This window comes from Apodemus sylvaticus, chromosome 14 (assembly GCF_947179515.1).
Source record: "Apodemus sylvaticus chromosome 14, mApoSyl1.1, whole genome shotgun sequence".
In the NCBI taxonomy this organism is placed as follows: Eukaryota; Metazoa; Chordata; class Mammalia; order Rodentia; family Muridae; genus Apodemus; species Apodemus sylvaticus.
The window spans coordinates 44,584,771-44,595,598 of record NC_067485.1 but is presented as its reverse complement, the minus strand read 5'-3'; the positions used below and the strand labels follow the sequence as shown (position 1 = coordinate 44,595,598).

Sequence of the window (10,828 nt, the reverse complement as noted above, 5' to 3'; positions counted from 1 at the left end):
ATTTTGATAATGCACAACTACATAAGTGAAGAGGGGTGCCTCTCACTTCTAATGGGGTGCCACAGCACACTGGGGAAGGTGGGAATTGCCACTTGACAACTACCGCGGTAAATTTAGATCAGGTGGGAATTATCAATAGATGGCAAATCTGAATGAAAAATTTCATGGAAACCATGTTGGTGGCCTAAGTCTCTTTGCTTAGGCTAGTTATTGGTTGCAGGGCAGAAAGCTCTGGTCATGTGTTGACTGACTAGACTATAGCGATTCAAAACAGCCCTGGTCACGAGGGGAGATGGACATAGAGTTCCTTCGGATTCTGTATTTCCAAGGATTGAAGAACACTTCAGGGTTATTTCTTTCCACTCTTCATAAACCTTAATTTCCATCATGGTTGTCATATGTCTATTTCGTTGATATGTGATGTAAATGAAGTTTGTACTAAAGCAGAATATGTACGTTTTACATGCTGTCCTTCAGGGAATGCAGAATATGAACCTAATTATGAAGGGGAAAAGTTACACAAAGCCCAAATTACTAGTGGTTCATTTCCTTACCTTTTAATTTTTTCATTTTGTCTTTATATGTGTGAGTGTTTGCTTCCATCTGTGTTTGCAGTGTGTATGAGCAAATGGTAGGCATTGGATGCCCTGAAACTGGAGGGCAGAGGGTTAACCACGGCTTCCAGAAGAGCAGCCTGTGCTCCTAAGTGCTGAGCCAAATTCCCAGCCCGCTTTCCACTTCAGTGATCAAGGACTTTGACCTTCAAAAGGGGAATTTCGTGAGATATACAAAGGGATACCTTAGAGATATCACACCTGGGGGCTGGAGGACCATAAAGCACAACACACAGTCCTATTTAAGCCTGTATCCTGCAGCCTGCGTCCTGCATCCTGGTCTGAAGAGACAAGTGCAGTAAATGTCACAACTGCATCAACCGATAAACTTGAATGCAAATGAATTATTAAAACAAACAATCCCACCATATATATATGTATGTGGGATTTTTAACATATTTAACAAAATTTTCTGTGGTTATAAATGAAATATCTTTACTTTTAGAAAATAAATCCATAAGAGCAAAGTACAATGATGTATTAACTTACCGTGCAACTATTTTGTTGTTTGCTTGTTTATTTGTTTGTTGGTACCAGGGGTGGGTGTGTTCCAAAAAACAATGGAGAGAACAAGAAGGGCAGAGCCAGCCAGAAAGTAAGAGCCTGTGGGAGAGAAAGAAGAAATAGGTAAATTCTGATAAAAGTTTTCTTACAACATCTTCCATAAATTTGAAATTTCTTTCAAGTGTAAAGTTAGAAGGAAACTTTTGATGGAACTTTGAAAATAAGGAATCTTAAAGCTTAAAGATTCTGTAAGTAGTAGAAATACTGGAGCAATACTAGATGCATTTGCAAAGCAAAACAAGGGCAGGTGATTACCAAGCACTTTCCTGTGACACTGAGGCTGAAAGAGGAAAAAGGCACAATGCAATCTCCTACTATGTGTAGAGGTGCCGGTCATGGTGGTAATGGTGGGCTGTGGCTGTGACAGCAGAAAGTAAGTTCCATAGCTGGTAATTGCTGCGGTTTGTGTGACGGGTAAAGTAGGATTTGAAAAACATGGAGTATAGGGATCGCGGATTACTTTGGTTAGCTCAAAATTTGGAAATATGCTAATACATAAGCCAAACGACGAGGGTGGGATTCGAACCCACGCGTGCAGAGCACAATGGATTAGCAGTCCATCGCCTTAACCACTCGGCCACCTCGTCCCTCCTGCCTTGACTGTTTATTTTTTTCCTTCACTTTTAATTCTTATACTTATTTGGATGGCCGTCTTAAACTTTGAATTCGTAGTCTGTATGGTGCAACCAGTTTTCAACCTAAAAGACTACTTAAGGAATTCTCATATGCAGTAACTTTCTTCCTCCGAAAGGATACTTTCGCGTTTTGATGAGCCCATCGTAGTACCTGTCCATCTCTATCCTCAGCCCTTTTCGTTTCTCGGGATTACACTTGCTCTCTACCCTGCAATGAAAATCTTTCTGCCGTCCTTGAACTCCGTGTTCTCTTTACTGGATTCCCAGTACATGTGCTAGCCTTCCCCTATCGTCCTACTTACCTGTCTTACTTAGTTATTGATTCAGTAATTGCTGGGATCTTAGGTTTGTTTGTTGTTTTTGTTTTTTTTTTAATTTATTGATATATTTATTTACATTTCAAATGATTTCCCCTTTTCTGGACCCCCACTCCCCGAAAGTCCCATCAGTCCCCTTCCCTCCCCCTGTTTTCCCACCCAACTCTTCCGACTTCCCTGTTCTGATTTTGCTCTATACTGCTTCACTGAGTCTTTTCAGAACAAGGGGCCACTCCTCCGTTCTTCTTGTACCTCATTTGATGTGTGGATTATGTTTGTTTTTGCTTTGTTTTGTTTTAGCCTCATAACTTTTTTTTTTAAACTGAGGATAAATATTCATTTTCCACGAACCCTTACCCTTTCCCTCTTACACAAGGCAGTCTAAATCTGCTTAAGACTTTTATGTCAAGCTCTTTGTTATTTTTGTGCTCAAAGACTCTGCCATGATCTACTGCAATAGAAGACACTTCTATAAACTATTCTGATTTTTCAATTAGCAATAATCGTGCCTCGGATAAACCTCACTGGCTATGATACTGCCACTGCACAAAGCTTACTATTCTGATTTTAAAAAAAAAAATATTTCCAGTAATTACAAACTTATGTTCTCCGCCTGGTTCTATTAGCTTGAATTGCCTTTGTATTTTAAGAAGAGCGAATACCAAAAGACGTAACTAAAAAATTACAGAGTGGTCATATATGGTTGAGTAAATCCAGTAAATCTTACAAGAGGTGGATTTATTATGAAGATCTCCTATATTTAGTAAATGATAGCGCGCAGATTTGCGGTTACATAAAACAAGATAGGAATAACTAACATTGTAGACAAAATTAAACTTACAAGTCTAAACAAATGAAAAGGCAAGACACCGAATTCCTACGGTATATGTGCGCTCCCTGTCGTTGAATGCGAGATGTTATGAAAAGAAAATCAGCCTCCTTCCTCCTCGATGAAATCTTGTAAAACAGCCTCTGACCCTGGAGACTGCAGACACACTATTTCCCGAGGGTTGGTTTTTTTTGGGGGGGGGGTTGTTGTTGTGTTTTGTTTGTTGTTTGTTTTATTTTGTTTTGTTTTTGTCTCGCCGGCTGTGCGCTGTGAAACTGAATGCTAAGTGGCCTTGTAATTATGAGCACACAGCACCTGTGTATGGTTGCGAGCGTGAGACCTGCTCGCGAGCGCACACACAGAACCGGACTCGCCAGAAAGGTGAGCAGGAGAAGGAGGGGAAGAAGCGTAGTGAGAGGTGAATACGGCCGCAGTACCCTGTGTACAAGTATGAAACTGACAAAAGCAAAAAACAACGTTAAACAGAGATGCTGCATGAAAAACCAAGGTGACTGGGGACCTCTGGGGCCTCTCGGATCGCGGCTCGAGAGCTCGGTTCCCGCCCTCCCGGCCGGAGCTGAACCTTGAGCTGAGTGCTTGGTCCAGAAGAAACCTTAGTCCCGCCCTCCCGCCCATCAGTGACATCACAGTGACGTCTTAGTCCCGCCCTCCCGCCGCCCATCAGTGACATCACAGTGACGTCTTTCTTGTGGTGTCATTCCCTTTCTCCGTTCACATGACGTGTGCTCGTGCAAACTGGGCAAGCTTGGATCTTTCCCCACCCACTGGCGACTATGGCCAACCGTGTCCTCCTGCTTCATCTGTAATTCCTGCACCCAAGAGGCGGAGACAGGAAGATTAAAAGTTTCAAGCCATCTTCGGTCACATGAGACCCCGTCTCATAGAAAAATCTAAAAAAAGTAAGTAAGTAAGTAAGTATATAAATCCAAAAGTAAATAAATCCAAAAGCTAGCAAATTGAAGTCCCGGTCTTCAGTAGACAGAAGCAGGAGGATTGCCGTTGAGTCTGACGCCATTCGAGGATAGAGTGAGACTTTGTGTCAAAGGACAAAAACAAACCCATAGGAATGGCCTGACAGCCACGGACTGTTTCCTCTCCGTCTTCAAAAGTTGCTTCCTCCTGCCCCGCTCCCTCACCCCACCCCCACCCCAGCTGTGAGTAGTTGCCCCTTTCTACCGCAGTTCCTTCTGGACGTTTCTTCCTTTTTTCTCTCCAAGAAACATACTATAAATAAGAATATAGTTACTTAGTTGTCGAATGAAGGTTAACTGGATTAAGGTGAGATTGTTAGGAATTGATTTCAATTTAAATGAGAAAAGTATGCAGGTCCCACCGAGATTTGAACTCGGATCGCTGGATTCAGAGTCCAGAGTGCTAACCATTACACCATGGAACCACACGGGATACAGCGTTGCTTTCAAGTACCTCCAGAGATTCTCTTTGAACGTATGGTTTGAAAAATCTCAAGAGATTTTTTTCGAATTCTCTAAGAAAAGATAATTTGCTTTCTTCGGTTATATCACCACCACCACCACCACCACCTTTTTATTCAGTCTTTGTAGCCTAGGATGGCTTCAAACTCTCGGTAATCTCAGCTTGCACAGGGCTTCTTTCTCATATCCTGATCAGAACCCCCCAAACCTCCTTATTTTAACAGAAAACACTGACTTCAAGGACCAGGAGTCTTCTCCAACATCCACCTATGCCCAAGGATTCCTACCAAGTGGTTCAGGAATCAGAGCGCCGGGAAACCAGGTGAGGTTGTTGAACAAGACAGGGGTCCTCTGGCGTATTGAGTTTCCTGATGTCCTCCGTGGGTGCCTCAACCAAGACTCAGCCACCCGGTGAAACCCGCAAGAGCATCCCCATCACAGACTAAGTCCATCTCAGTTTTCTGGTCAGATCTGACGTTTTAAAGGACAAATGGGGGGGGGGGCGGATATTTTTGCCAAGTTCACAATGATGGACCGAGGCATTGGTGTTTACAAATACTGAAATAAACGGGCCGAGATTGCTAGACTTAGAGGGATCTATGCAGTCGTGTGAGTGAGGCTTAAGAGCGGCCCGGGCAGGTCCTCCCTGCGCAAGGGAATTGGACCCGAGGTGACCCCCGACCACTTGCCCAGAGCCAGCTCCTGCCTCAGGAATCCCTTCTCCCGAGCTTACTTTGACTCCACGCTGCAGAGACAGGTTGCAGGGTAAACCCTGCCTCTCCTTGTATGCTCCTGTCAGTATTAAACGGCCTGAGCGCAATAACTGAAACACGGTTTTAATAAAGAATCGTGAGCAGTTTTTATGGGGACGCTCCCCAGATGGTTCGGGCTTCGTTCTCCTTAGTGAGAATCCGTCTGCGAGCCAAGACCGATGTTAACCGCTACACAAGAAAAATTCTAGGAGAGCACCTCACTGGGTTTCGCAGGTAAAGTGCAAACAGTCCCAGATTCCTCTCTTGAGAGCAATACTGTAAAATCATACAGATCCTACAGTGGGAGGACCATTTGCCTGCGCCAGTAACTGACGGAAGGCACCGGGCTGTCTGGTTCTGTGTGAAACAAGGAGCACCCGGTGGCCAGGGAGATGGCTCCTCAAGTTAAGGTAAATATCTATTCTATAATCTCCTCACTCAGGGAGGAGGTGAAACCTCGAGTTTAAGGTCAGTTTAAAGATACGCATTGAGTCTTAAAATGAACAAACGAAAAAGAGTTATTAATAATAATTTTAACAAAGGGAAAAAGCATGAGAATTTTAAACCATTTCCCTTTGGACCATGGCTCTCAACAACCACCGGCCCTCTGCGAGGGACTCCCTGGGAAGTTCCTGGGGACGAGGCACCGGCCCTCCTGTTTCAAAAAGAGAAATGTCAGCAGAGTTGGTTTAAAAAGTTCTCGTTGTCCCTGTCCCCCCTGAAAATCTCCCTTGAAATGAAGCAAAGGCATATGTCTCTATCTACCGCTATGTCTCCACGTCTCTCTCTCTCTCTCTCTCTCGATATATCTATATCTACATCTACATCTATATCTATATCTATGTAGATGTAGATATAGATATAGATATAGATATAGATATAGATATAGATATGTATCGATGTTCCGGAAAGGACATATTTGTGAAAAGGATGATCTCCATTTCTCCATCTGCTTTCAGATAGAGAGGTTGTGAGAGTCAAGGGAATATGAGATCCGCTTTACCATATAACACTTATCTGGCTTGTTCTTTATTTGTTCACAGAGAAATTGTCTGTCCTGAGTTCTCTAACCCTATTTTCCTTTTTAAAACCAGAGCTTCCACCCCCACCCCCACTAAAATCAGCCACAGGGAACTCAGAGTAGTAGAGACCATAATAGAGGACACATCTGGGAGAAACTCTTTCCCAACAGCTGTCCAGAAATTTGGGGCTGCTTTTCTGGAGGTAGTAAACATTTCTTCCATCTTTCCCTGTTCAGTGTTATCAGACCATAGGACATTCTGAAACTGCCATCTTGTAGGACCCAGGAAATTATGGAGTGGGCTGAGTTTGGAAGCAGAAACTGTCAGTGACTCTCCAAAAGAATGACACAATACTGAGTAGATACCTCAACGCCTCACCTCTCTCCTTGGTTATTCAGACCATTGACACAGTGCTTTAGAATCTCTAGCTGAGAAAAAAAAAAAAGTTCGGGGCTTGGTACCAGCCAGGAAGGGAATTTGTCTTTCCAGAAAGAGATTTGACACAGTTCTGAGAACTTATCGGTGATGGTGATAGGTAGGAACACTCCTTAACAAGGACTGCTTAATTATGCATACTTTATTGTTTTATTTAAAGTTGGTTCTCTGGCTCGAGGTAAAGGTGCTTGTGGGCTCCCACAAGGGAGAAGGGGACAAACTGATGAAAGTTGTCCTTGAACACCCAGCCCCAACACTAGCAAAAAAATGAATGGAATTAGATAAATAAATGACTGAACCTCATGTCAGGACCTGCAATATGGATATGAGGTTGGGAGAGGAGGGGCAGCTCACTGAGCCTGTTACTATTATAAACGTGGTCAAGCTAAATAAGTCTCCTTTCTAAACTTTCCACTGTTGTAGTTTAATTGATGTAGGTCGACTTGTGAGGGCTTCAAGGACCCAGGCTCTGACCCTAGGAACTCTAGGAATAGGTGCATCCTATGACGAGCAGTGCTTGAGGGTAAAATAATGGAAGTTTGGGAGCACGTCTGCCAGGCAGGGTAGGGTCTAGGAGTAGAGAGGGAAAGGGCAGAGTGAATGGTTGCCTGGCAGCTTTAAAGGGAGCAATAGTTCTAAAGCCTTATTCTAAAATACCACAGTAGAGAGACTTTAGACAAGGCCAATGGCTCAGTGGAACTGTGTCTGACTGGATCAGGAGGTTCTAGGTTAGTTCCTGACTGCCTCGGTTATCTTTTTAACCCAGCCACGAGAACGTCTTTATTCAAATTGTCTTTTGCTTTAATGGATACTGATGAGAATACAGTTACTGTAAAAACAAACAAACAAACAAACAAAAACCGGACCCCCCAGGTAGCCTCCTCTCCCCAACCCCATGACAAACATGGTATTTGCTTAGCTAGAACGAGACTTCAGAGGGAGGCATCAAAGGCAATTTAAGACATCTTGACTTTCATCTTGCCTCTCTCTGATGGGGAGAAGATTTTTTATACTTGAGCATGGTTTTAGTTTAATATAAAAGGCACTTTGAAGAAAATAAAAAGGGAAAAGCAAACTGTGGATCTGTGGGTGTTTTCAACATTTTTCTCATTAGGGGATTATGATTCTCATTGGGAAGTGCAGAGGTTAGAGCTGCCTTGGTAGCAGGTAGTGGGGGGGGGGGGGAGTGACGCGCGCGCGGGGGTGGGGTGGGGTGGGAGGTGGGGTGGGGTGGGAGGTAGGGGGTGAGAGGCAGCAGCCAGTGCTCTGCTGGTTTCTGCCGAACTGCGGAACTGCCGAACTGCCTGCCGCAGTGCCTCCCAGAAGTGCCTGTTCTGGCGAGCCAAAGGCTGGGAAGAGCCCGGCACAGGTTGTGATAACCTTTAAATAAGAAATGCAGTCTTTCTTTGTATTTCACCTTCCGGATCGTTAGATCAGGGGCTAAGCAAAGATCAAGCAGGGGCGCCGTGCGGAAACATTTAACACTCAGGCTCTTCCTCCAGATACAGCTTATTGGAGTTGGTGGCTGAGTTAGGTCATGAATGCTAATCAACAACCCCTCAAAAATGGTCTTTCCCATCACACCTTTGCCTCATGCCCCACTTCCTGCACAGGAGAAAGAAAGGGTGTTGAAATCTCGTTAAGATTCAAATGTGTAATTCTACCTGCTAAAAGCACTTAAAATGTGACCGTCCTAAGCTTCTGTAAGACAATTCAAATGTGTACTGGGGAAATAACAAGACCATTCTTGTTCTAAAGTGCATAAAACTTCTCACTTCCCTATTATTAAGCTGCTAAAAGTAACATTAAAAAATATGGGTGTTTGTTGTGTCTCCATGTGTGTCTGTGCACCACACGGAGAAATGAAAGATTGTCACTGATCTGGTAGCTTAGTTGGTGCTGACGGTGCCAAGCCGAGGGCGAGCCCCTTCTGCCAGCCAATAGTTCTGTGCAACGCATACCCAAGTACTGAATTCCTGATGTGTTGTTCGTGTCTTCCTTTGCCCACTCAACCCAACTGTGTTTTACAGTCAAGTTTTTTAGTTCGATTTTTTTTTTTAGTTCAATTTTTTTCTTCTCCCAGGCAATGTTCTCTCTTCTGTCAGAAGAGCTGGGAACAGACAGCTATGTGGGGCAGAGCATTCCCTGCTTAATGAAAACCTGGGGCAAGGGGATTAGAAAAACTAATTGATCTTAAATCTTCTTTCCAAGTCAGTCCTGGAATCAACCGCCTTTCTCAAGTTGTGCAGATCTGCAAAGTAAAGATATTCATCCTCCTTCCTCATCGCCCTTTGACCCCTCCTCTCATTGGTCTCCTTACTCCTCTACAGCAGTCCTCTTTCAGTTGATGTGATTTCATTTAATTTTTGGTTTTGCAAGTCTGAGAGCGTGCCTCTAGGAACAGGCTGGGAAAAAAGGGAGGCTGTGGTTGAGATTTTTTATTTTTATTTTTCAAGCTTTTTTAAACCAGTAAGAATGAGGTCCAGACATGTCCAAACCCTGGAACTCCCATCTTGAGCCAGGCAGGATCACACATAGCCCTACAAGTCCACCTCCACCACTCTTTAGGTAGTCACTAGCTTAGTGGCCAAATTACAGCTTCTAGTTTTCCCTCTTCCTATCAGGACGCGTCTAGCTAAAGCCTGGCATTCCTCTTCAGGTAAATGAGGCATTCCCAGCACCAAGCCCCAGCCAATGATATATGCTCGCTCATCCCGGAAACCCCAACCCACTCCCCAGGTGTGCAACAGTGCCGGAATACCTCCGAAGGCAGGAGCAGAACCAGTCAGACCCATGAGCCCTGTCCAGAAGCTCCGAGAAAGTTAGAGGGAAGAAGATAGACCAAATCCATGTAGGTCTCAAACTGCAAGGAACTTTGCAGAAGGCACATGCAGCACAGCAGGAGGGAAACCCCAAGTATGTGGATTCTGCAGGAAGGGCATGATTCTCTTTTGGGGGGCAGTGCAGCATGGCTCTCTTAACAGATGATAAGCACACACCATGTGTAAAAGGCCAGCACACATGCTAAATGTCTACAGTTAGACCTGGTGAGGAACTGTGCTTAGAGGCTAATAAAAGATCCAGGGTGGTTTCTGTTACCAGAGCTAAGGTTAGCCCTAAGTGGTAAAACTTGTTCTTTGGGCTTGAGCTTCCTCACAGAGAGAGCTTACACCTTTTCTGTCTAGCCTTCCCTCATTCCCAACCTGTTCCTTAGAGGCTGCCACCCTACTCTCCCGGACTCCCTCGTTTGTTATTAGTGGCAGCTGCTCATAGGGGTGAGCTGTGCTACAGCCTAAGAGGCTGGCTTTGGGACCAACCCCCAAACTGAGACTCGGAAAACTGGGGCGACTAGCCAGAACTCAGGACTTTTCAAACAAGAAGCTAGAGTAATGGAGAATGGTGACATTTGCTTGTGGGAAGAGGGAGGGAGTAAAGAAGCTATAAAGGAAGTGTTAGTATTCTGTCTAAGCTCCACCCCACACTTATCTGGCAACAGCCAGGTATGCCCCGCCCCATAGACCTGGCCCACTATAAAAGGGGCTACTTGCCCCTCCCCCCCTCTCCCCCCACCTCTCACTCTTCGCACTCTCACCTGTCTGCCCCTCTCCCCTCCCCCCATCTCCACTTGGTCATGGCCGGCCTCCACTCCTCCACTTCTCTTCTCTTCTCTTCTCTTCTCTTCTCTCTCTCTCTCTCTCTCTCTCTCTCTCTCTCTCTCTCTCTGCCTTTCTCTACCTCCACTATACCATTAACTCCCATCCTCTGTCCTGAATAAACTCTATTCTATACCATGTCTGTGTGCATGTGGTCCCTCAGGGGAAAGAGGTGTCTGGGTATGGGCCCGCCTAGGCACCCCCTTCCCCCACACCGCCACGCCACACTCCCTAAACCCCTCTCTCTCTTTTTATGCCCCCTTCATTGGTGCTGAAACCCGGGAACAAACCCTTCAGGAAGACCAAAAGAAGTTTTTGCACAGAGAAGGTTTGCGTAGCCATTTCCTCCAGACTGAAACACCAGAAAGCAGAGACAGATTATTGGTTCCCTTTCCTGGAGCTGTGACCAAATAAGTGACAGGAAACATTGAAGGAAGAAAGGAAGGAAGGAAGAATGGAAGGGGGGGAGGGAGGGAGGGAGGGAGGGCTAGCTTTGGCTCACACTGTGGGATCCTGTCCATCTGCAAAGGTGTGCTGGCTAGCAGGGGTGCGA

At 45.0% G+C, this 10,828-nt stretch overlaps 2 non-coding genes and 1 pseudogene across 2 annotated transcripts; all 3 read right to left on the bottom strand.

Annotated features, from left to right (window-relative positions):
- Window positions 1-1,683: 1,683 nt before the first annotated feature.
- Trnas-gcu (transfer RNA serine (anticodon GCU)) lies at window positions 1,684-1,765 on the bottom strand. The gene has a single exon. It is a non-coding gene; the product is annotated as a tRNA-Ser (tRNA).
- Window positions 1,766-2,607: 842 nt separating this feature from the next.
- LOC127665319 (uncharacterized) lies at window positions 2,608-2,684 on the bottom strand (annotated as a pseudogene).
- Window positions 2,685-4,304: 1,620 nt separating this feature from the next.
- Window positions 4,305-4,376, bottom strand: Trnaq-cug (transfer RNA glutamine (anticodon CUG)). Its single transcript has one exon. It is a non-coding gene; the product is annotated as a tRNA-Gln (tRNA).
- Between the last annotated feature and the right edge of the window lie 6,452 nt (window positions 4,377-10,828).